Source organism: Thermobia domestica, chromosome 11, assembly GCF_964235325.1.
Source record: "Thermobia domestica chromosome 11, izTheDome1.hap1.1, whole genome shotgun sequence".
NCBI lineage: Eukaryota > Metazoa > Arthropoda > Insecta > Zygentoma > Lepismatidae > Thermobia > Thermobia domestica.
The window spans coordinates 180,503,857-180,527,551 of NC_137464.1; the positions used below are offsets into that span (position 1 = coordinate 180,503,857).

A 23,695-nucleotide genomic window follows, 5' to 3' on the forward strand; every position below is an offset into this window, starting at 1 on the left:
AACCATCTATCTTAGACATTTCTATTCCACCTAACTGACACTATGCTTTTTACTGTTTCTTGACTCGCTTCTGGTTTCTTGGTTACCAATCAAAGACTGCCCATTGAAATTTTAGTAGTTTTGTTTCCACGATATCTTCTTTTCTATTTTTCTTTCTTTTTTTAAAAAATTTTCTCACTCACGTGATTACTTTCCTATCTTTGCAAATTATTTCTAGCATACATCTCTCCATGCTTCGCAGTATAGTCTGCAGATGGTGAATGCCTGATTTTGTTAGTGTTCACGTCTCCAATAAATGTCTCGAAACAGAAAGAATGCATTTGTTGAAAATTCTCCACCTTAGGCACAACAACACATTGTTCATGAACAGGCTCCTTCCGTTGATTTTTTTCTTTCTGTGGTGCCATTCGTACGATTTTTTTTTCCTGACATGTCATTTCTTCTATTACCGTACTCCTGACTTCCTTGCTCTTCAAATACAAAGCTCTTCTATATTATTTTCAGATCTTGATTCTGAAGGAAAACTGTTAGGGGGCGAAACACATACTCTGCAATGTTTGTGTAAAGTTTGGGAGAAATACACTCATGTACAAAACATAAGAATAATGCAAAAATACATAAAAACCGTTGTTGGAAGGCACTGAGTTTATCCTACGACGAGTTCTTGACTGTTCCTGATACTATCTCTTGACGGCAGTGTGTACACCCTTTGAGATCGTATATGTGACAAGCTCTGTTTCAACACGCCAGTAGTTGTGTTCGAGAAGCCACATCCACATTTTTGACCTTACTGCTAGTGCACGTGTAGGAAAATGGTGCAACGAAACCATATTAACGATGTGCGTAGAAGAATCACTGGTTACTTGGAGAAGTGTCAGATTCAGTTGGAAGTGGCATGCGAACTCGGTATCCCACAGGGTGTCATTTCAAAGGTTTAGCAACGATTTCAACAAAGTGAAAACATGTCTTGGAAGTTTGACGGAGTTGTCCATGGAGTACTACTGCCCAAGGGGACCGTTTATTACACCTAACAACCAGGCGTAATAGACAGCGAGTCTTAAGACGGCTATTTGAAGTCACCACAACTCGCTTTTATTGCTCATGCGTACGCTTGGAATACGCTGACCATGTATTTAAATGTGGATGGCTAATCACAAACGCAAAAGCAATAAAAACACAGAGAAAACGTCAGCTCGAGCGTATTTGGTGCGTTTCGGAACAATAGACCGCCTGCTGTTTAAAAGATGTCAAAAGGAAGGAAAAAAGGAAAGACGTGCTGCGAGGCAAGGGGATTTTAGCAAGAGACAGCTGCTTTGAAGATGCTTCGTGCACAGCACTGGAACTCTGCTATTATAGACCTGGACTTGGCAAGAAAGACCTGGAAACCCTGACTGGATCACAGTATGATTTATAACTCTGGCAAAAGTAAAGTTACCAAATAGTTATCGCGTTCGCCCTAGGGGGTAACGCTTCGAAAACGCATTACCAAATAGCCACAGACTTAGTGATCTTTCAATTCCCACAGGGACCGGCGTTTCAAGGTTTCTAGTGTAAAGACTGTATTAGCTGAGGGACAGTGGCGTAGGGAAGGGGGGCCCGGAGGCCCCCCCCCAAAGAGTCCGACAATGTACTTTGGTACTTTGATGTTTGTATTTTTTTAATATATTTTTATGTTTATATATTTTTTTGTTTGCAATTTTTCTATATGTACCAATAACAGCACTTGCCCCCCCCCCCAAACACACATCCTGGCTACGCTACTGCTGAGGGACACATGTTTACTACATGACGTGCAAAGTGCGTCTAATTAATTCCACTCTAAATACGAGCCCGTTTCATTTCGTGCAGACTGCATCACGTATGGACCCAGGTAAAATGGAGTCATGTCCTTTCACAGATAAATGCCGGTTTAGTCTCACCAGTAATTATCAACCTGAATTCATCTGAAGAGAGCCTGGAACAGGGTTTTTCTTTCAGCTAACACTACTGAACTGGACCACTGCAGATGTAGACAGTGTTCGAAGTGGAAAAAAAATAGAGGCGGAATGTTTTATTACGATTTTGACTTGACATACCGGCTAACTGCATGTTGAAATGCAATAAGGATATGTTGCCTAAAAGATTGCATTTCTATTTACATAAGGACTGAAAATCATTGAAAAGCTTCTTTGTAGTAACACGGAGAGGAGGGGACTGATCCACTCCAACTTTCTGAAAAAATATCCCCTTATATTGTATTATAGAGAATTATACACGAAAATGCTCAAAAACCGAATGAGGATATTAATAATTTCCTGCGAGAAAACTCCCGGTCTCCCACTCGACTGTGGGGTATTCGAAACACCCAGAAGGTCCGCTCTCACAGCAGACAACTCCTAAACCTACCCATGCTCAAAACACGGCATTTATATGCATTAGGGCAATAAGACACACACATACATAAAGAAAAAATTAAATATGGCACATCGAAATAAACTAGGTGTCTTCTTTAGAGACACCTCATTTTAAAAATAAAAGGCTGGAAAAAGGTAAGAAAATTGTTGATGTCAACTTTTCTACATCAGAAATAAAACCTTTTACGTAAAAAACTATTCGTCAATTACCGTGTATAAAAATGAATTTATTAAAGATATTAGTATCTACTTTCCAGTGACGGTATGTTTTAATCATGAGAAAACCAGAGACGGTATGAATTCATCACTGAAAAACCAAAGGCGGTATGGCATACCACCGCATACCGTCTCACTTCGACCACTGGATGTAGAAGAATCACGGTGTGGAGTAAGATTGTCCTGGAGACCCGCACGTTCCCTGTATGTCTTCCCACGAGGTACTATTACAGGTGTACGGTATCGAGAAGACATCATGGACCAGTATATTCATCTGTGTCCATCTGTTTTTGGAGTCCTGATTTTATTTTAATGGATGATAATGCATGTCCCTATCTAGCTGGCATAGTGAATGAATATCTCGCGGCTCAGGACATTAGGCGATTCGATTGATCCAGTCGGTCACCAAACTTGAACACATTAGATATGTTCACGTGTGGGGTATGCTCAGTACGCGAATTGTACGCCCTAACATGGTTCCAAGATCCATTCTCAAGCTCAGAGAGGCACTGACCCAACCACCCCAGCCACTTATCCTCAGCATGCAATAACTTTGTGCTGCATGTCTTACACTGCGGAAGGTCACACACACTGTTGATGTACCAGTACGTTACTCGATTAATACCACATGGGTACATTTCCTGATTTTCACGTCCCTATGGTCCATTATCTGCCTTTTTTCATACTGTTTTCCGCCTGTTACCATCAGGAATTCCACCTCCCACCGATGTATGTCTGGTTCTCCGTTTTCTCTGTGTGATTCATCCTCCAAAGAACATTATTATTAACTTTCGCACATGAGTGTAGTATCTCCTGTCGAACAACCTTACTTGTTTGATACTGATAATCGCCTAGACTTTTTTTTTTTTTTTAAACGAACCACACGAAGGTAAGTCATACTTATTTGACTTCGTTATCATTTCTGTTTACAATTAATTGTGCTATATCCACTGTTAAATCCAGTGTACATAAGAATTTAATATTATGATATCTCTATTACCTACAATAATATGAACATACATATTAATGTCTGAGGAAGATAACGTTACGTTGTGGAAACTGTTACGAAATAATTTATTTTTAATAAAGAAATGCATACTCTGGTCAGAAAAATAATAATTATTTAAATAATAATTCCAGAGTGAACATGGAGGAAGTTACATGTTAAATCCAGCATAGTCTCTTCACTGCGCGAGGTCAAGCTCTTTTTCTAATTGATGGATTAATACTTTGGTAAGTACAGAAGTTTGTAATAGGGATACGAATGGATACCTCAATTTTGCTCAGTTATTGAGCCAAGTCGCTCAGATCAACATCGAGAACTTTAATCTTTCGAAATTGCTGTCAAGGATTCAACTAACGTTTCACATACAGTGCGTATGTTTGAAGTTGTCCACAGCTTCCTGGAAGTGAGCTGATGTGAGTAGTTACCAATCCACCGGAAATGAGCTGAATCAAGTTAATTAACATCTGTATTTTTTGTATATTGTATATTGCTGGGAGAATACTACGTCTGTAATTGCAAAATACTTGTGCTCTTCTTTCTGCAGTAGCATAATCACGAAACTTCGTTTCTTAGGAACCATCTTTTCACAGATATGTACTACAAAGTAGGTGTGCGAGACGCGACGCATATCCGCACCAATATGTAAGTTGGATGGATCTTTACTCTTTCTTCACCACATTTCCTTAGTTACGCTTAATCAATTTTTCCCGAAAAGTTTATAACAGTTGGTAAATAAACATATTCAAATTCTATATATATATCATATTCAAACTTGTATATCAATACAATTCAATATATAAGAAACTTTAACCAAAGCATATACTATTTAATAAATAATATCGTTACAGTTTCGGCAAAGTATCTTTGCCTTCATCAGACACATTATACAGTATTATTGTTATCTATTGATATGTGTCTCATGAAGGCAAAGATATTTTGCCGAATCTGTAACGATATTATTTATTAAATAATATATGCTTTGGTCAGAATTTGCCTTTATTTTATACAAGAAGTTGATATTTTATACAAGAAGTATATTATATGATATTCGCATTTCTACCGATTTAGAAGGAACAACTGTGATATAAATCTCTGAGACTTTCTTTTGAGACTTTTATCGTTTTGTTCTTTGATCATTGCCATTATTTGGTTACTTTATTTATAACTTTCGGTTTTATTTATACTTTTAGCCTTTTCGCGATCTTTGGTTTTAAGTTCGTGTACAGTTTATTGTGTTATTACTTCATTGAGCCTATACTGAGTTTATACTTCTTAAAAATTTTATTTTTGACTATTATTTTTATTTTGACTTTTTTTTTTTTTTTTTTTAATGAGAAGGATGTGTCTGTCAGTCATTGGCCTTTTCGTGACGGGGTTAAATAGTCTTACAGCTGACATCCCTATTAACAAATACCCCAGACAATCAATGATAGGAATTATCAAACAATCGTGAAAAACGAGCACAGTCAATCAATGATAGGAATTACCAAACAATCGTGAAATACGGGCACAAAGGAAGAGATGATTCGTGAAAAAATGTAATCCATGATTCGACATCAACATTCAAGGTGTGATAAAGTTCTCACATAAAATGACGAAATCAAGAAGCAAAGCGCAGAACTACAAAAGAATTGCTCAAGGAAATTTATTGTGAAGAAGAGCTGTAAAGAGACTTTCATTCAGAAATGGATTTACAATAATTTTGCTATCGTTCGCATTTATGTGCAAATCATATGATATGGAGAGAGACCTAGAATGGCATAGAATTCATACAATAACTGCTTCTTATCGAACTAGTTGGCAATATTAATGTGTGTACTTTTTCTGTTTGTCTTAGTGCTTTAAACTTTTCGCGTCTTAGGCTACAAAAGTTGTATCCCCTGGATGATAATTCATTTAACAAAAGGCATGAGCCATCGCACTCGCTGCAATTCCTTAAAATAACTCATATTGTGCTGCAGTTACTAATGAAACATTTTCTTATGAAATATAAACGACACTAAAGCGTTTTCGGAAAATTTTCCCCAGGAAAACTCATCCCCAAGATTAAACTACCGTTAGTCAATTGTTTCGCACGGAACAATTCACACAACATTATAGAGTGATTATTTAACTATTTATTTATGAAATATGAACCAAATCACCTACTAAGTAAAAGTAATTCTTGAGAAAATCGTCGAAATTATCTCTCGAAGATGTTTTCAGGACAAATGGGTTATACCATATTGCAAAGTTATTAATGAAATATGAACAAAATCGCGAGAGTTGTTTTTGGGAAAATACCTGAAAAAAAAAAAAAAAACACACACACACACACACACAAGGAATCAACTACTAATACTCAATTTTTCCCAGATACAATACCACATGATGAGGGTCTTTGAAAAAAAAAAATAAATAAATAAAAATAAAAAATAAAAGATTTAAAGAATATAAACAAAATTGTCACAGCCATTTTACCGTAAGAACATCGCAATTTTTGATTTTCACACTTAAATAAACTACTCTTATTTTTAGGGGTAGGAAGAAAATTCGAAAAATCTCCTGGATAATCGCATAAAAATCTTAAGTTTAAAATTTGGTTGAGATATTGAATGGTATGGCCTCTAGATGAGTGTACATCAGGACTACCGGATGAGCGGATAGACGGATATCGATTTTTTTTTCGTATCCTCCTTTCCTTTTCAAAATAAATTCAATATTAACTTAAATTAACTCTATTAAATAAACTCTGCTAAAGACATTAAAGAGAATCACACGATTCCATGTATAAAATATGGGATAGTTGCAGTAGGCAACCGACATTTCTTTGCTACTGCGCAGGTTGCATAGAAACTAGGAATATTATAAATTTTAAACGACATATCAACAGTCAACGTTAATCGTTAAGTTATTAACGAATTGATTCGATTTATGAACTCGGCCAAGATAATCGCTCTGGATAACTATTACCTTAAACAAACAAAAAAAAAAAAAAAAAGAAAAAAAGAAAGAAAGAAAAAGAAAGAAAGAAAAAGAAAGAAAGAAAAAGAAAGAAAGAAAAACAAAAAAGAAACAGAAAATTCGTTTTCGTTGAAGAGTTCGAGTAACGGACGGACATTATAATCTTATAAGGCCCACATGGATGATCCCAATAAAAGTTATAAGAACAAGCAAATTTGATAGTTTAAAGGTGTTGAATACCGGCGCCATCTCTCTTTTATTTATCACACTGATTTATATACACAATTACCTTTCTGTTTTCTTTTAAATCAACTGTAATTTTAATTAATTAATTTTGTGATATATAATTTACATATTTAATAAACAAATTTGATTTAAATAATATTTAAATTACACATATCAATTTTCGAAGGGACATGTAACTAGACTTGAAGAACAAATTAGCACAGAAAATAAGAAAATAATTCTCCATCTACACCGATGGGCAAACCGACAAGGATGGCGTATGTACTCAACAACGTTTAACAATATATATATATATATGTGTGTGTGTGTGTGTGTGTGTATTTATCTTTTGTTCGTTTCACAGATTAGTGTAATTGGATTTTATCTAAGCTGTTTTGCAAATTTTGAAAATATGATTCACATTTGGCGACACATTAATGCCCTTCAAATACAGCAACAACGACAAGAATGTTTGTTCTTTAGGAACAGTAAAGGTATTAATTTTGAAATAACAGATCTCAGAAAACAAAATTTTTAAGTCAGAAAACATTTATTTTAAAAACGTGGTAGTTTCATGAATCGTGTAAAACTACAGTACTTTTTAAATATATATATTTGTTGGAATTATAACGAAAGAAACAAATATACAAAACTCCCTCACAGTAAATATTAAGTTACACTAATTTACATGGTTAGTGCTTTCATTTTCGTTAGAAGTTTTTTTTTTTCTTCCAATTCTCAAAATGCAATCCTACTTATACAAAATTGGAGTTTCTGTACAATGCTCTACTCTTTTCCACATTCCAATATCCTGCAAGGAAAAGCAAATCTTGTTTTACTTTTTTTTTTAAATACCATACGTTTTCAAGTATTGAAAATCTAGTTCTATTTGAATTATCATACATTTGTCCCCGTGTACGTATCACATCAGTTAGAATAACTGCTGCACTGTAGGCCCCGGTTCAGTACTTCGAACGCACTAGAAAACCTAAAAAAGACCTACGTTTAATGTTCATCGGCAATGATATACCATCATTTTTTCTAAAATTCATGTTCAGAAATCCTACATTTTACTCTTTACTGCATGTACTGTTCATAATCCTCTTGGAAAGAATTACACGTTTACACTAGGAAGCAACGATCCCAGTTCGACTGCGTTCTATTCAAGTTTCAATTAAGTATAAGTGTGCTGGGTCCCGTTCCTGCCGGACATGAAATTTTGGTTTATTTGTTTGCTATTTCGAGTTTTACACACCACATAAAGAACAGAGACTAGAGGAAGCATGGACCTAGTTTTATATAAAATGTGAACCAGATGAATTAACACCATATCTCGTACAAAAAAGAGAGGAACGTTAATTACTCAACGGTCTTCAGAAGCAGAATTTTGTACTGTTCCTAACGTATGTGGTTCTTGGTTTAAAGACACGGCAGTGAGTTTAAGTCTTCGTGCTTTTTCCACAACTACGTACACGGAAGGCGAACGACTAAAGCACTGTTTTCGGTAATTCGTCAGATAAAATAAGGTGTTCATATTCACTTCAGCATTTGACTTGTTCATTTGGATATAATGAATGCAAGTATTTCTATATTATATTATTGTTACTATTATTATTATTATTATTATTATTATTATTATTATTATTATTATTACTTTTGAAGAACAATCTTGCAATCATAACAAAAAGTCGAATTACAAATTTAAACGAATTTTCATGTTTTTTTTTAATGATTCCTATATGTTGATGTATGTGTGTGATTTTTGGGGGGAGGGGGATCTGTTTTTTTTGTTATGCATGGACTTATAGGGAGTAAATTCTTTAACGCAATAAGATTAATTCTGAAGTTTCCTAAAACCTATCTGAGATTCCCTAGTGAAAGCGGGTTTGTAGTTTCCTCAAACACCAAATACGAGTAGTTTATTGGTCATCAAAATCGAAGACTGCTATCATCTCGAAAACATCAATAACAAGTTTGTTCATATTTCATAATGATATTTTTTTTTTTAACAAAAGTTTGTAGTATGGTACTATTCATTTCTCTAGGAAAAATTCAGACAAAAGTCTATTTATTAATACAGATTTAGAATATTCTTCTTTCTTTAAGGAATATGGTTTTGTTCGTATCGTGTTTTTCTTAAATAACTATCATTGAAAATGGCTACAATGGATTTGTTTATATACACATTTCATAAATGAATACCCGAATTCGATTCCCAGTGGGAGCTCATGTTGTTCGGATCCCATGCTAAGCTATACGTCAACGTCTCATTTAGCTCCGGAACGCTAAACTACAAACCAACTTTTCATTAACAATTTTCCTCTTCTACATCTAAGTGCAGTTTAGAAAGAAAAAAAAAAAAAAACATTCACCAATTTTTAAATGCCATGTGCAAATTTTTAATATTGTGATTTGGAATAGAAATTCCAAAAAAATATTTGCATTATTTGCGGGATTTAATTCTCCCTTTTTAAAGACAAGTGGGTGGCGAGTGTTTTGGCACAAAATAGTACTTTCGCCAAATACTTTTATTTAACCAGTCTTCCCTGGAAATATGACCAACACAATTTCGAAAGTTAGAGAGTGTGTCGATCACCTGAAAGCCTGTGAAGTGGGTACGAGATATAATTTCTATCCCAAGAAAGTTTAATGAGGTTGAGTTTTGTTCAGGAGATTTTCTCTGAAACGCTGAAGCTATAACGATTTTCTTCATATTTTACAGTTAACTATTTTATTAATAATTAAGCTATACAGTATGGCATGATTTGTTATTATTTGGGGGAAGGGGGTTATTTGCAATATACGCATGGTTCGACTCGGGCGCCACCTTACAATACCGATAACCAATGAGCGATAAGGTTCCTGAGGTGGTTCGTATCTTTTGTCAAATATTATTGGCGTGTCTAATGACCAATGTATTGTATTTTGCCATACTGAATCCAAAAAAAGAAAGCCAATTATTATGTTTGTTATGTAATTCACAAAGCAAATATATAAGGAAAAATTAATCCTTTTTAGTAACTCATTCGTTTGGTGATTTAGCCTGACTTTTTACCTTCTTTAAACAAGAATCATTTTAGCCGGAAAAAATCTTTGTATACTTGATTGAAATGAAGAGGAAGGGCGTTATGAAACCCGCGCTGTATGGACACCGAAAGTTTGCAATATTTCAACCATTTCGTCTGTACGGCCGAAAAGGAAGCCCGACACGTGCTTCAGGCTCCCGACAAAAGCACGAAACGTGCAGCATAAACAATGATTATCCAAAGTTCTCTAAACTCTATAAATATTACACAGAAGACAAATGCTGCACTGTAAGCGAAATTTTTAAAACAACTATATAGTTTTAGAGTATGATAAATGATATTCCATGAAAATGAATTACGTAAATATTTCCTTTTTTGTTTAAGACACTACAGCACAAAATTTACAAGGTTCCAAGAGTGGCCCGTTTCGTCCGAGATAAAATTGATGCAATTCCTTTCGGAGCATGTTCAGGCTAAGCACTGAACTACTGCTATGATCGTAAAAACGCTAAACACTATGTGCACTGTTGAACCCAAACTGTTTGGGATACGAAGACAAGCATGTTCTCAGAAACCACAAGTGAAGCTTCTGGTTTAAAAAAGGTTTTTAAAAAATACTGCCTAACGAATGTAACAAAGATGTTGCATGCTATCACGAATTTTACAGCAACCATAATCTTCCAATAAATGTATTTTTCGAATTTCAAATTATAGTTAAGTTTAAAAAAGTGTGGAAAATATCGGGGAAGTACATGAGGCCAACGATTCTGAATATTTTCACTTTGTACAGTTGCACACCAATAAATGTATCAACAAAATAACGCTGTTAGACCTTAATCCTTCATCTAGTACCATATTAAAAGATTTTCACGACAAGATAACCTATACCATTAACGTTCTGTGCACGATTATGATACAGTAAATGCTACGACATTCTCACTAGGAAAAGTGTATTTTACGAATCGAAAAGAAAAGATCAATAGTAAAATTACCAAAAGAAAACAAATTCTCTTATTTACCTCGTCAGTTATAGAATTGCAGCATGAAAATACCATTACAAAATAATTTAAATGCTATTAATTCAACCATTGATCTTAAATTTACTATTGCTTGATTAGCTAGATACAATATATCATTGGGAACTATGTGAACTGGAGCCAATTACAGTATATGCTTAATAAACACAATCGTTATTGTTCGTGGCGCCTCACCAACACCGGCTTCTCACGGACCTCCAACTTATCTACGTGCACGCTATGTTATCTCCGCAAAACTAACTCGATCCATGACAAATAACGGGCAAAGATATTAATACACCTACATACTCCACCCTATGAAACCTCTAAATCTTACTACCTGTAAAATACATATTTAAAAGTAACGACAAGGAAAGAAAAAAAGAGAATGGTTTGGAAGGCGTGGCATGAGTAAAAACGATGGGTGGGACAAAAGCAATACAAAATAAGGCATAGATTACGATGACAAACCCTCCATCCCTAGCCCCTTACACATCACATAGTTTTACTCGAATGCTTTTCATAAAGGCAGAACGACATACGCATGTCCACCATGTTTCCCGTTTTTTATTCATTAAAAAAAATACGTCTGTCAGATTTCCAATCAGGTGCAGGGTAGCATACCTGCCAAATAAACCACACACACACACACACACACATATGCATGCATAACGAAAAAAAAAGGCTGAACGAGAACAAGAGAAGAAAAAAAAAACATGGATGGGAAGAGAGAAAGAGAGTGCAGGAAGGTTAAATGTTATGATACTTTCATCGCTCCCCTTTTTCCCCTCCACATGGTTTACAACGCGATTTTTTTTTCTTTTAAATCTGCTTGCACTGAGAAGCTGATTAAAATGCGCTCTACACCACTTCTTTACACGTGAGATCGCCGTCGACTGCGCAGTGGCGATTTTGACACATGAACCAACAACAAAACGCAGAAATCTCTGTGACAACTAAAAACGTGCTTCTGCTAATCACGCAACGATGCAGTTCTCGATATTGCAGAATTCCGTACTACTGTAACTTCGCATTCACTGGAGTACCCTGATTCTTCCTGCATACAGTCAAATAACGTTTTGGCCTATACTGAAAAAACTAATGATCCACACTTCTATGAATACAATAAAACGACAGTGTCATTTGAAATATAATTTGAAAAAATATTAACATTCTTATTCAAATTATTAAGGCTAAACCTGAACCGATTCTCGTCCAACTACATAATTTTTGGGATGCTCTCCATTTCAGTGATCTTTTGTTAAATGTAAGAATATGAAATCACGTATCAGAAGTAACATCATACTGGTACGTATAAAATCCTTAACACTTCTATTTTTAATATTCACCATAAATTAACAAAGAGAAATGAAATGTTTAGTTTTATGTCCCATGTTTGTGGCCTTTAAGGTAAAAGAATACGAAACTTGCTAAACAAATTGTGCGGAAACGGAATACGCAACTGAAACTAAAATAGTTCCAAATATCATTGTGCTGCAGAATGAACCTGGAAAAGGCGTTAATAAAGCACACATCAAGACTATGTTTTTCAGTGATTGTTATTTTTATTTCTTTTTTAAATAGCACAATCAACTTAAACTGAAAAAGAAACTAATCAGAAAAATATTGCAAATCTACACCGCGAAAACAGGTGCACAATTTCCGTCAAAATCTTTGTAGTTTTACATACTAATGTACTCTCAGTATTTTAGTGTTCTACTGTGACCCGTATTGTATTTCGACATAATATTTAGAATGTCGTGCTCATATAGTATTTAGAATGAAAAAGCAAACGTTAAATACGTAGCACGCTTACTGACGCGTTTCCTATTTGATCAAACGCAACTACTAACAGTTAATACTATAACTTCGATTACATAATGATAAACATGAAAAGTATCTTTAGGAAAGATTAAAAAAAAAAATCTACCCCACGCACAGCTAAATAAAACAGTCAAACAGTTGGAGCATAGTTGCGGTAACTCAAACGAAATACGAAGATAAAAATTTAATGCTACCATATAAGATAGTTTTCAAACTATTCTCAATAAACCAAACGTAAAGTTATATATAAACACCTAAGACACTAATTGGTCTGCTTCGCTCACCGACTAGTCAAATGATACAATTCGGCTTCGCGTCAAAGGCGGTTAACGGTGTGCGCGGCTACCGATCTCGGGTCTACCGCACGACGACCGTACTACTTGCATACCCCATGAAAAGACGTTTGGTCTCAAGGAAAACAGTTCAGAGTTTGGCTCCAAGTAACAATAATAATAGGATACAGAGGAAAAACATGTTTGGTCACATTTAGTAAACTTTTCTGGAGTGTATGTTTAAAATGAAAGCGTGAGGTAGTTCTATTCCCTGTATAATGAACTGATGCTCCCCATTTTAGTAGTAAAATTTCGACAGAAGAATTTCGCGAAATGTCAAAAACTGGATAGAAGTATGGAATTTATGTTATTTGTATTCTAGCGCTGGTTTCCGATCGAGAACGACTTTACAGACCGAATTGTTTATTGTTCATGATATTTTTAACTGATGTTCTATCTGTCAATGACGATTTACCCTATAGGCTATTCTTACGAGTAATAACATGTTCGAAAGTATTTTGTAATAGTACATGAACAATATTTATATGTGAATGCAATAATCTACACACAGCTGTCTCTTACACTAAAACCAAGAAACGAACTTTGGCGAAAAATCTATTTATTACTATTTATACTCATTGCTATTATACCCGGATGACTAAGAGTGCATATATTTTGCCGCTTATCCGTCTATTGACATAATTTTATTTTTTAAGTCAGTTGATTAAAGCAACTTCAATCAAATATCGTGACACTCCACTAACAAGTCAAGTCAAACGTGAGGTTACCTCCGCTAACGGAGGATGGATGTCTAGCCATAGGTAACTTTTCCATAGTATATTGGAATATAATGGCAATAATATTAAACCAATTCAAAATTGCAGGGATACAGGAGGATATCAGAATGACAACGTTGTGGAGTGCAAGGTCTTAAGGAGCCACTATTTTTACGTCTCATATAGCCTCGGTGCTAAACGGGACGCTGAACTCCAAATTAACCAAACAAAAACTGTTTACTACATTGATCACTATTCACAAATTTAACCCCAATGGTACACAGAATAGTTTACAATTGTAATATTACTAGTTTTCGCGGTAGACAAGTTCCTGAAAATAACGAGTGGTGCCTGCATTACAATAAAACTTAGTATCGGTAAAGTAAAATTTTATCAATAGTAGCAAGAAAATATTCAATAATAATATTTTTGTCGGTATCTTGTAAGGCATAAGTAGCCTGTAGCCTCAAACAGAAATAATTGAGCAATTACGCAATACATAACTGCCTTCATCCGACATTACCTGATGTGTCTGATGAAGGCAAATTATCAATGATTGTTTGCTTTGGTAAGATTTTTATTTCTATTCAAGGTATATATAGTTCTAAACCTAGTAAGAGTAGTATTCACATGAGTAGCCTACACTTACAATAGTTAAAATTGACATTAAAAAAAAAAAAAAAAAAAAACTATGAAATATTATGAACAGTTCGGTTCCTGAAAAGCTACCTACAACAGAAAATCGGGGACGAAACGCTTGTAATAATCGGAGGGGTCTACTAGTTAATACAGCCTTTTTTTCGCTATTAACAAACATAGGATTAATCAACAATTCACACTTATTTGTTCCTGTGCATTAGTATTAGTTACAAAAATAGTCGTGCATTAAAATCAGTGCTGTTTTCTTGACACTCAGATTATATTTAAGTTCGTTCTGAGGTCACAGATTCGCGATGGACAACTACGAGAAAGTTCTCAATTATTGTATTTTGTTACCTTTAATAAAATATTTATAACAAGGATACCTTTTATAACTTGCTGAATACTTTCGATAATATTAAGAACTCGCACGATAAAAATCGCCTACAAGGGCAAACCGTCAGAACAATAAACAACTTGGCCACGAAAAAGTCAGTCAATCGCAAACATGCGCTAAGACGCACGTTCGAATCATCTAGTTAGGTAACAATTAATCTTCGTATTGCAAACACACCATTAATAAAAAAATTGCGCGAATTTCATTCTACATACCGATACTAAAAAAAGGAAAGAAAAAAGAAAAATTATAAGAAAAAATAAAAATCGGGCCAAAGCAAACACTTGAAGCAAAGCTGCGTTGCCGAAACGGAACACAGATTGTTAATGATAAGAGTTTACTTTGGTCATGTTTTAATACTTATTTCTGTTAACGTAGTTCCAAAGGTACGATAAGCAATATTCAGAAAATAATAACGCGAACTAACGTAAGTTTTTCTTTTCGTAGCACTCCATCCAAGCATTCCTTAAAATTTGACGATATGACGGCGAAGTACCGGTAAAGCTGGAATAGTAGCGGACACTATTTTGAAATAATTGTAGACACCTCGAGACAATTGATGTGACAATCACTAACAAAAGTCAACAATCCAAAATCGCCGCTTAACAATCATTTAAAGCAAAGATGTATAGAATATTAATTTGAATACGGTACCTGTAAGCAAGCAGAAGTCCTCCGAAGAATACACCTCAGCTGCACGAGGTTCAGTCCATTTCTTCGAAGGTGATAAACTATCGTAGTTCGGCGTTGTGACGGAATTATTGTTCCCCCTCACAAAGAAAGTTATTCTTGTTAAAGTGAGTGAATGTTTTTAACACATTGTTCTACACTGGCTCCTCTTTGCAAACGATCATTATATCACACTGACAACTGTTATAAACTGTATCCACTACTAAAATTGCAAAGTCCCAAACAACTGGGTAAAAGTAACAAGAATGCTCCATTTCATCAACAGACGAACTCGAATTTCTAACTTATCACAACCTGCTTCCCGTTGGTGCAACACTCGTCACTAAAAACTATATTCACGATACACAGTAGAAGCATCAACACATTTCAAAATATGCGAAGGATATACATTTCACCAGATTATTTTATTTGCGTAGTCAACAATGCGTCTGATGTTACAGACGTTCTTTCATTGAACTGAGGATCCACCAAAGCTAGAACAATTTACCGTCCTTCATACAGTTAGTTCTCGGCCACTGATGCCACACTTGCCGTCAACAGATACAAACATCGGCACCGTTCAGATCAAAAGATAGACGTGCGTTTATTTGTTCATCGCAACAAGTAAACCTTTGGAAAACAATTGACGACAATTTTCCAGTATTCTAGAGACTTTCCACTTTCACGATGCACACTGTCACAAATAAAATATATCCCAGTACAATTCTACGGATCTTCCAAGATGTTCGCTATCTTCAGCCACTCGTGTCCGACATCTATGCACCAACACTTTTCTGTTTTCAAAATTAACTGCTGGAAATAATTCTTGTTTCTCCTACTCAAATAACACACTATAGCGTATCACAGGCGTTAAACTGTAATTTAAAATATTGCACTGTAAACGTTTTAAACAAGTAATTAACGTAAAACTAAGTTATTGTTAACCTCGATGAAAGTTTTTCATATTCACTGGTTTCAGTTATCAATTCACATGTTTAGTATAATTCCATGTTCAGTTGACAGCAAAACAATAATATACTTTGATTGTTTACTGATGACAGCGAAACACAAGAGGAGCTTGAACAAAAGCCCGGGACACTGGTTCAGATCTGAACTGCATTTCGTACTTGCATGTTCCATATGTGGGCACGTTGTCGCCTACTTTGGTCGAATGTAACCGGTATTTTAGCTTAGCACGAAAAGCTGTGCTGTTTCGGCCATGCTCGGAACAGATCGGGGAAGGCGGCAGTGGGCTGGGCTTCGGGTTGGGCTTCACCTGAGCTTACAACAACTATGAGAAAATGGCGGGGAGAGGAATGGCATCCAAGGGAGGAGTATTGTGTACCCCCAGAGGGTGGGTGGGGGTGCATCGCCTGAGTGGGATGGGTATATGCAAGAGGAGAGGGAGTGAACAGAGGAGAAGCAATGCTGCATATGTGTTAAAGAGGCTGGGAAGACTTGTGTGAGGCACTCCCGCGGCGGAGAATTGATCGCGCGAGAATCTTAGCAGACCAGTAGTGCCAACATCGCGCATCTTGGAAACATCACGAAGACGTTGCGATCCCTTTCCACCTTACGCTTGTAAAATGTAGGTTAAATACTTAAAAGTTGTACTGCGCAATCGCAAGCACTTACTTTCGATTTTCGTTAAGAATTAGTTACAGAATCTTCCAGAATTGCGACGTCTTATATTAATAGTTTTGCAGTGAGCTTGTGCAGTGTATGGAATACAGTCAAAACTCCTTATACCCGACTTCTGTAACCCTGCAGAAATCAAATGTAGGCCTAAATACACATTGCATTCATTCACTTACTTAACCTACGAAATAATATTACATATTCTATTATACATAATTAAACGTGCCAGAAAGGGCTTAAAGTTATTTCACATGAACTGAAACATAGGAAACCGTGTAAAATAGTAAATATGCAGAATATCCGTATTTATAATTGTTTACCTTCAGACTGGCCTTGTAATTTTATTGATCTACGTATGTTTTCTTTTTAATATTTGAAAAGTAATGATCAGATGTAGCCTAGTGGTTATCGTTCTTACGTTGTATCTGGTGGCCACACATTCTAATTAATTCTAATTTTACTATACTCTTTTTCTTGAGTGTACCGTCCGTCAAATGCGAAGATGATGCTTTTAAATATAATCATATCAGGGAATACATTACATATCGATTTGTGCCAACACAATTTCATTCCAGTTTGCAATAATCAGCATTAGATATAGGCTATATATATATATATATATATATATATTACGATATGACAGTAGTAACCACTGTCGCAAATCCTGGGGAGATGAGGGGGACATGTCCCCTTCAATCTTGGAACTGGGGGACAGTCCCCCAATAATCCGATTTGAAATGTTTTTCTTTTTTTTTGGGGGGGGGGAGAGAAATGTGATGATTTGTGTCCGATTACCACAAAGGAAAGTGAGGTGAAATTGATGCCCCCTTCCCTCAGAATAAGCCTCAAATCTGCCAGCCTTCCAATGTTGAAGACAACTCTGCTCTCCTGCTCCTCCACAGCATTGTTTTTCAACTTCATAAATATTTTGAACATCGCTAGTAGTAGTAATAATAATAATAATAATAATAATAATAATAATAATAATAATAATAATAATAATAATAATAATAATAATAATAATAATAATAATAAAGTCTTATCCATCCCACCCAATGTTGAAGGCAGATTTGCGCCGCTGCTAGTAACTATTCAAGACTTGGGACCAAACGTATATCCCCAGTAAATATTTTCACAGGTTCATTACTACAGTTATTAAAAACACGTAACATTGCGTTGTGATCCAAATTTTATGCATCCAGATATTTAATAATGGACCCTTAACTGATTTCCATTTACATTATTGTTCTTATTGATTGTTAATAATTCCAGTGCAAATTGGAGTCGCAAACTGTCCTATAGTTTCATTTTTTCCTTTTTTTTAGGATTTATGTTTTACGATTGAGCATTTAGGCGAATGGAAACGGTGAAGATGAGATGGAACGGTGGTGATGGAATGAAGCAAGTAGGAGGAAACGAGAGAACTCCAAGAAAACCCACGCACACGGTGTTTGTCCACCACAAAGCCCACTTAACGCGAGCTGTGATCGAAGTAGGAATCTCACGCGCTAGAAGAAAGCTTACCACTAAGCTAACGCGGCGGCTGCGGTTAAATAAACGTACAAATAAATAAAAGTGCATGTAAAATGATTCAGTCCCTTTCTGAAATGGTATATTCAATTATAAACTGACAATACCTGATTATTCGAAACACATTAATGAATTGTAACAGAAAAGTGTGTGTTCTAATAACTTTTGTAAAGTGTGATCCTTTTAATTCAATATTAGGAAACTAGTTTGAGTGTAAACTGTGTCCGCCTCAAGCTTTGCACACCCCCGCTGTACAAAATTATTTAGATTAGATAGCTTTGCGGAAGGAGCTGACGAATTAAAATGTACGCTACAAATAACAATAATATAGCGATGGTCCTGTCCTTCCTTTAAGGGTCAGGTCATGAAAGCCCAAGGGCTGTGTGCGGAGTAAAGGTTCCACACTTTCTTGACAGAAGCTCCATCCGGCACCTCTACTTCCCTAGGTATCCATTTCAAAGAGGCTAGGTGAGCCTCAGAGACATATTGGAACGACAGTAGAACGAGAAAACATTTCTGGTCCCACTAAGGACCGAACCCGAACCGTCCAGTTGGCAGATAGATACCTTATTGTGTACGCTATCACAACTCTGTCTACAAATAACAAGCGAGCAAATTTTGCTTTTCGTATAACATGTGTTTAGAACAGATGTTTATTCTCCCCCAGTCTCCACGATGCACGCCCCAAATTTACCTGACATTTCCCTCCTCAAAAGCATCCTACTTTTAAAAAGCATATGATGATAATTTCAAAGTTCCTTTTTCGTTGTTTTCAGGAATTGCATAATGTATGTAGACAGGTCCTTACACCTTTTGATACACTGAAACATCAGCAATGTTGCCGATTCAGAGTGTTAATTTATGAAAACTACGATTTCCCTAGTTCCCCCTTACAGAGGCCTTATCCAAGGGCGCCCATTAGGGGGGAAAGGTGGGGCGCTCGCCCCCTTGAAGAAATTGTACTTCGGAATATCGAAAACTCAATTGAATTTTTAGAATAGTTACAGCAAAATTTGAAACTATATTTGAAATGTTGCTTATACTTGCCCCCCCCTTGGAAACCACAACATGGGCGCCCTTGGCCTTATCCGATTAGTTATTCGTGGAAATGAAACATTCTTTTGTCTGTTCCATAGTTTTCAAGCTACTCCAACTAAACAAACTGAAAATGAACGACATAACATCCATACGTATGAGTTATGAGTCAATTTGCATGTTTTGTGAAAAAAAATGATTAACACCTTCGGTTACATCTAGCAACACTGTGTGGTTCCTAGTGTACTTCAATCGTTGCTTCCTAGTTTAACCACTTCAGTGCGTAATTTTCAGATGCAAACCGCTGTAAAAAGTGTAAGTTTTTTTCTTTATCACTAAAAGCGCCATCATCACTTTCCTCCGACTCCAAACCTGTTGATTCTAAATCTGTTTCAAAATCACTTACATCAGAATCACTAATTAATAACTCTTCCTCGATGTCAGTATCGTTGAAATATCGTTTTGACGCCATTACTGTGCTGCCTGCTCTCAAACAAAACATAGAATGAAAACTGTATTTGACGAAGCACAAACTATATTTTAATTTCTTTCTTTTTCCTCTTCTTTTAATTAAGCAACAATTGAAACCAGCTGAGCGCAAACTCGCTAAATATTGTCAGGATAAAAGTACTCATACTATGGGCAAGTATATTCGCCATACGCAATAAAAATAGTCAAAGCAAAATGAAAGCGTATATATACGCCATCCGCACAGCAGGTGCGTTTTGAAGACACGAGTTAACTCGCCACCCACACTGAAGGGGTTAAGAATATATGCACGAACAAAGCTTCATTTCAGTATAACCATTATTTATGTATCGCTTCAGGTTAAAAAAATTCTACTATTCCAAACTCTGGGTTGCATTGTATATTGGACACCCTGTATATGCAATAGTATCATATATATTTATATTTTCATATTTATTTTGTCAATGTAAATAGCAGCAATACAACATATCAATATCAATATTGAAATACTTGTATGTATTTTGTAGTTTCAATAAAAGCAAAAGGTTGGATTATCCGCATTCCTTTACATTGTTTGCTTAATATATGGCCAAACAAGTCTTGAGGATGTGAACTGTGACACCTTTTACGTACTGCGAGCAGTGGCAATTTTAGCGGGTAGGTCGGATAGGCACCGGCCTTGCAAAAAATTTGAAAAATGTATAAATACTAAAAGATAGAATAAAGAGTACATATATTTTTCACTGTTTATATTAATGGTAAATAATTATTTAATAAACAGCATTAACCACTACTGTAAAAGTAATTTTCTATTGTCATAATCAATCAAATGCGCATATGTATCCATACGCGAGGGAGCGGGTCTACAGAAAATTAAAATCCTAAAGACGCCCCAGACTGCGAGCCTTAGCATGTTGGAGGTGAAATACTGGAAAACTGAATAAAATTTTCTTGTGAAATGACTTGATACTAGACCGAAGTAAGTTTGTTTTATCTTCGTTTCAGCTACATTGTGAAATGGCTTTCTTGCAACTGAGTCAATCAATTTTCCATTTCTCTGCAGGTAGCTTTGTTAAATCACATTCATTTTTTACTGAAGTAGATGTGAGTAACACTGCTAATAACAGAACTGTATCTACTCATTTTTCAGAGAAGAACAAGTAAAATAACATCTAAAATTTATGATAAAACTCAAAGAAATAGTTATTCTTTTTACAGAATCTGTTACAATTACTAAAGAAAAATTATCTTGAAGAAATTCCTCCCCGGCCAGAATTCCTAGTCTCGAAAGATTAGGCAGAACGGGAATTCTCGTTTGGCCTGCAGATCAAATATTTTCTACAAAGTGCTGGAGGGCCTTTAGGCAGAACGGGAAGACAACATTAAAAATCTTGCTATTTTGGTTTTATAAGAGATTTTGAATTCTTGTTTTTAAGTGCCAATAGAATAAAACAACTTACTTTCGACAAGATAAATTTTCAAGCAAAGCACGCAACGCAAGATTGAACGAAAATCAACCTTTACACGGCTGTGATCGTCACAACAACGTTTGAACAATCGATTCCCAACGATTTGATCTCGACATCATACCAAGCATGAGAAAGTCGACGCTAATTGTCTCTGGCTGAGGAAGGAAATCCAGTGCAATCGTTCGTTGCATCAACAAATTTTAGTTTTTTTTTTTTTTTTTTCATCCATAATCCAACAGAGAAAAAGATCATTGAAGTATAATTGACATAGTGCTAAACAGGAAATCTAATTCTTAAAGAATTATCTTTCCTATCTCCCTCTGTAAGTGGATGAAGCGGGAATGAATGGTAAAATCTGTAATGAGAACCCTACTTTTACTTGCAACAGGTATGGTTTGTCTGAAATACTTGGGTGTACAAGTGACTGATACTATAATTAACCAATATTGTGCAGACGACTTTTGAGCAAAACCAACGTTTGTACACATTGTTCAACGAATTGGTCTCGCATTTCAGTTGATTCATTTTTGCACAAATCATTTCCTGCAATCAAAATAGAAGATACCATTTAACAAGAATTTTACCTACTTTTTTTCATTACAGACATCTATTTCTTATAAAAACACATTTCAGATAATTTTGTTGTCAGGGACGGCGTCAGAAACGTTTGATGGGGTGGGCGGGAAAAGGCGGACCTAGTTGCTAGGTGGGCGGACAATGAAAATAAGAACTGGGCAATGTAGACATTTTTTTCTTTTTTACAATAATTAAGTTTCAATCTTTAAATTCTTTAGTTAGCCAAGGCTCAGACCGAAATAGGGGAGAAACAAGGATGTGGAAAACAGCTGTCTTAGCCTTATAGAAGGTACAATTCTGGCATTCGCCTGGTGGGACTGAAGAAATGCAGAATTTAGGGTGGGCTGCGGGAGTTCGTGGCTATAAACTCGACCAACCGAATTCCGCGTAGCTGACACATTACCTCTACTTCCAGTTTATTTAACAATAATAACAGTGTGTACTGTGTAGTCGATGAATTTCAAGACAGCTTTACCTTCTTTCCCTCCAAGAATGCACATGAATGCATAGAAAGAAAAGAAGGTTCAAACAACACAGACTATTTCTAATACATAATACTCTACCTTTCGTTAATATCATAAAATACACAATAAGTAAGTAAAGTAAAACAAGAATAAAATAGGCTATTGCAAACATTTTTTATCTTTCAAGCATTTATTACAAAAAAGCGAGAGACAAAAAATATAAATCATTTATATTTTCTCTCGTATATCCTTAATTTGTGCACATTAGATTTTTTGACGTGATCTCTATATACAACAGGAAAGATTTATGTTACTAAAAGAATAGGGGAATTCGACAGCATAATTGTTTGATCATACCTTACACAGAAATCTTTGAAATTGAAACTCAGGTTGATAAAAAAAAAATAATAATAATAATAATAAAACAGTTATAAATTGGATAAGATGTAAATAGCAATTAACAAAACTTCATCATGATCCACAGAAACAACAATGTATTTTAAACTATGAAGGGCCAGGCCCGTATCCAGGAGGGTCGAGGGGGCCGCCCCCTAAATTTTTACTGGCCCCCTCTTAAAATTTTCACAGGCTTGCAAATGAACTATAATGTGGAGATGAACTATAATATTTTTGGATCGCCCCTCCCCCCTAACTTTCACCGGGCAGGCTACGGGCCTGTCTAGGGCTGATCACATGGTACGAACAAGCTTACAATAAACTTTCATACCTGCACTTTAATGGAGTACATTGCGTTGATTGTTATGTCCAACATCGAATAATTTTACCACATTCTCTACAGCAATATTCATTACAAGTTTTCTACTGAATTTCTTACACTCTGTATGGTTTTCTCAAAATACATTAACCAAACTATTTTTTTACATGAATTCCTAATGACATTACAATGCATATTCTCAATGAGCAGTTCATCCTTAATACTTGCGCCAGATATTTGGGTTATTGAGGGAGGATTTAGATTTCTAGGCTTTCGGATCTAAGGCCATTTAGCCCGTCACGTTTGAGGGATGATGTCCCTCGGGGATCACACTATCCGGGGAGAGGGAAGGAAGAAAGGATTGGGGAAGGAAGGAAGCGGCCTGGCACCTATAAGTT

At 35.6% G+C, this 23,695-nt stretch overlaps 1 protein-coding gene across 5 annotated transcripts in view; it reads right to left on the minus strand.

Moving 5' to 3' along the window:
* wge (BAH domain and coiled-coil containing protein winged eye) overlaps nucleotides 1-16,678 on the minus strand; it is a 253,125-nt gene extending 236,447 nt beyond the window's left edge. For 2 of the 5 annotated variants that reach the window (XM_081731406.1, XM_081731407.1), the window contains exon 1: nucleotides 15,388-16,677. The gene's annotated coding sequence lies outside the window, so the exon portion shown is untranslated. Of the gene's footprint in view, nucleotides 1-15,387 lie in introns of all 5 variants that reach the window. The other 3 variants (XM_081731405.1, XM_081731402.1, XM_081731404.1) reach the window with 2 other exon arrangements.
* Between the last annotated feature and the right edge of the window lie 7,017 nt (nucleotides 16,679-23,695).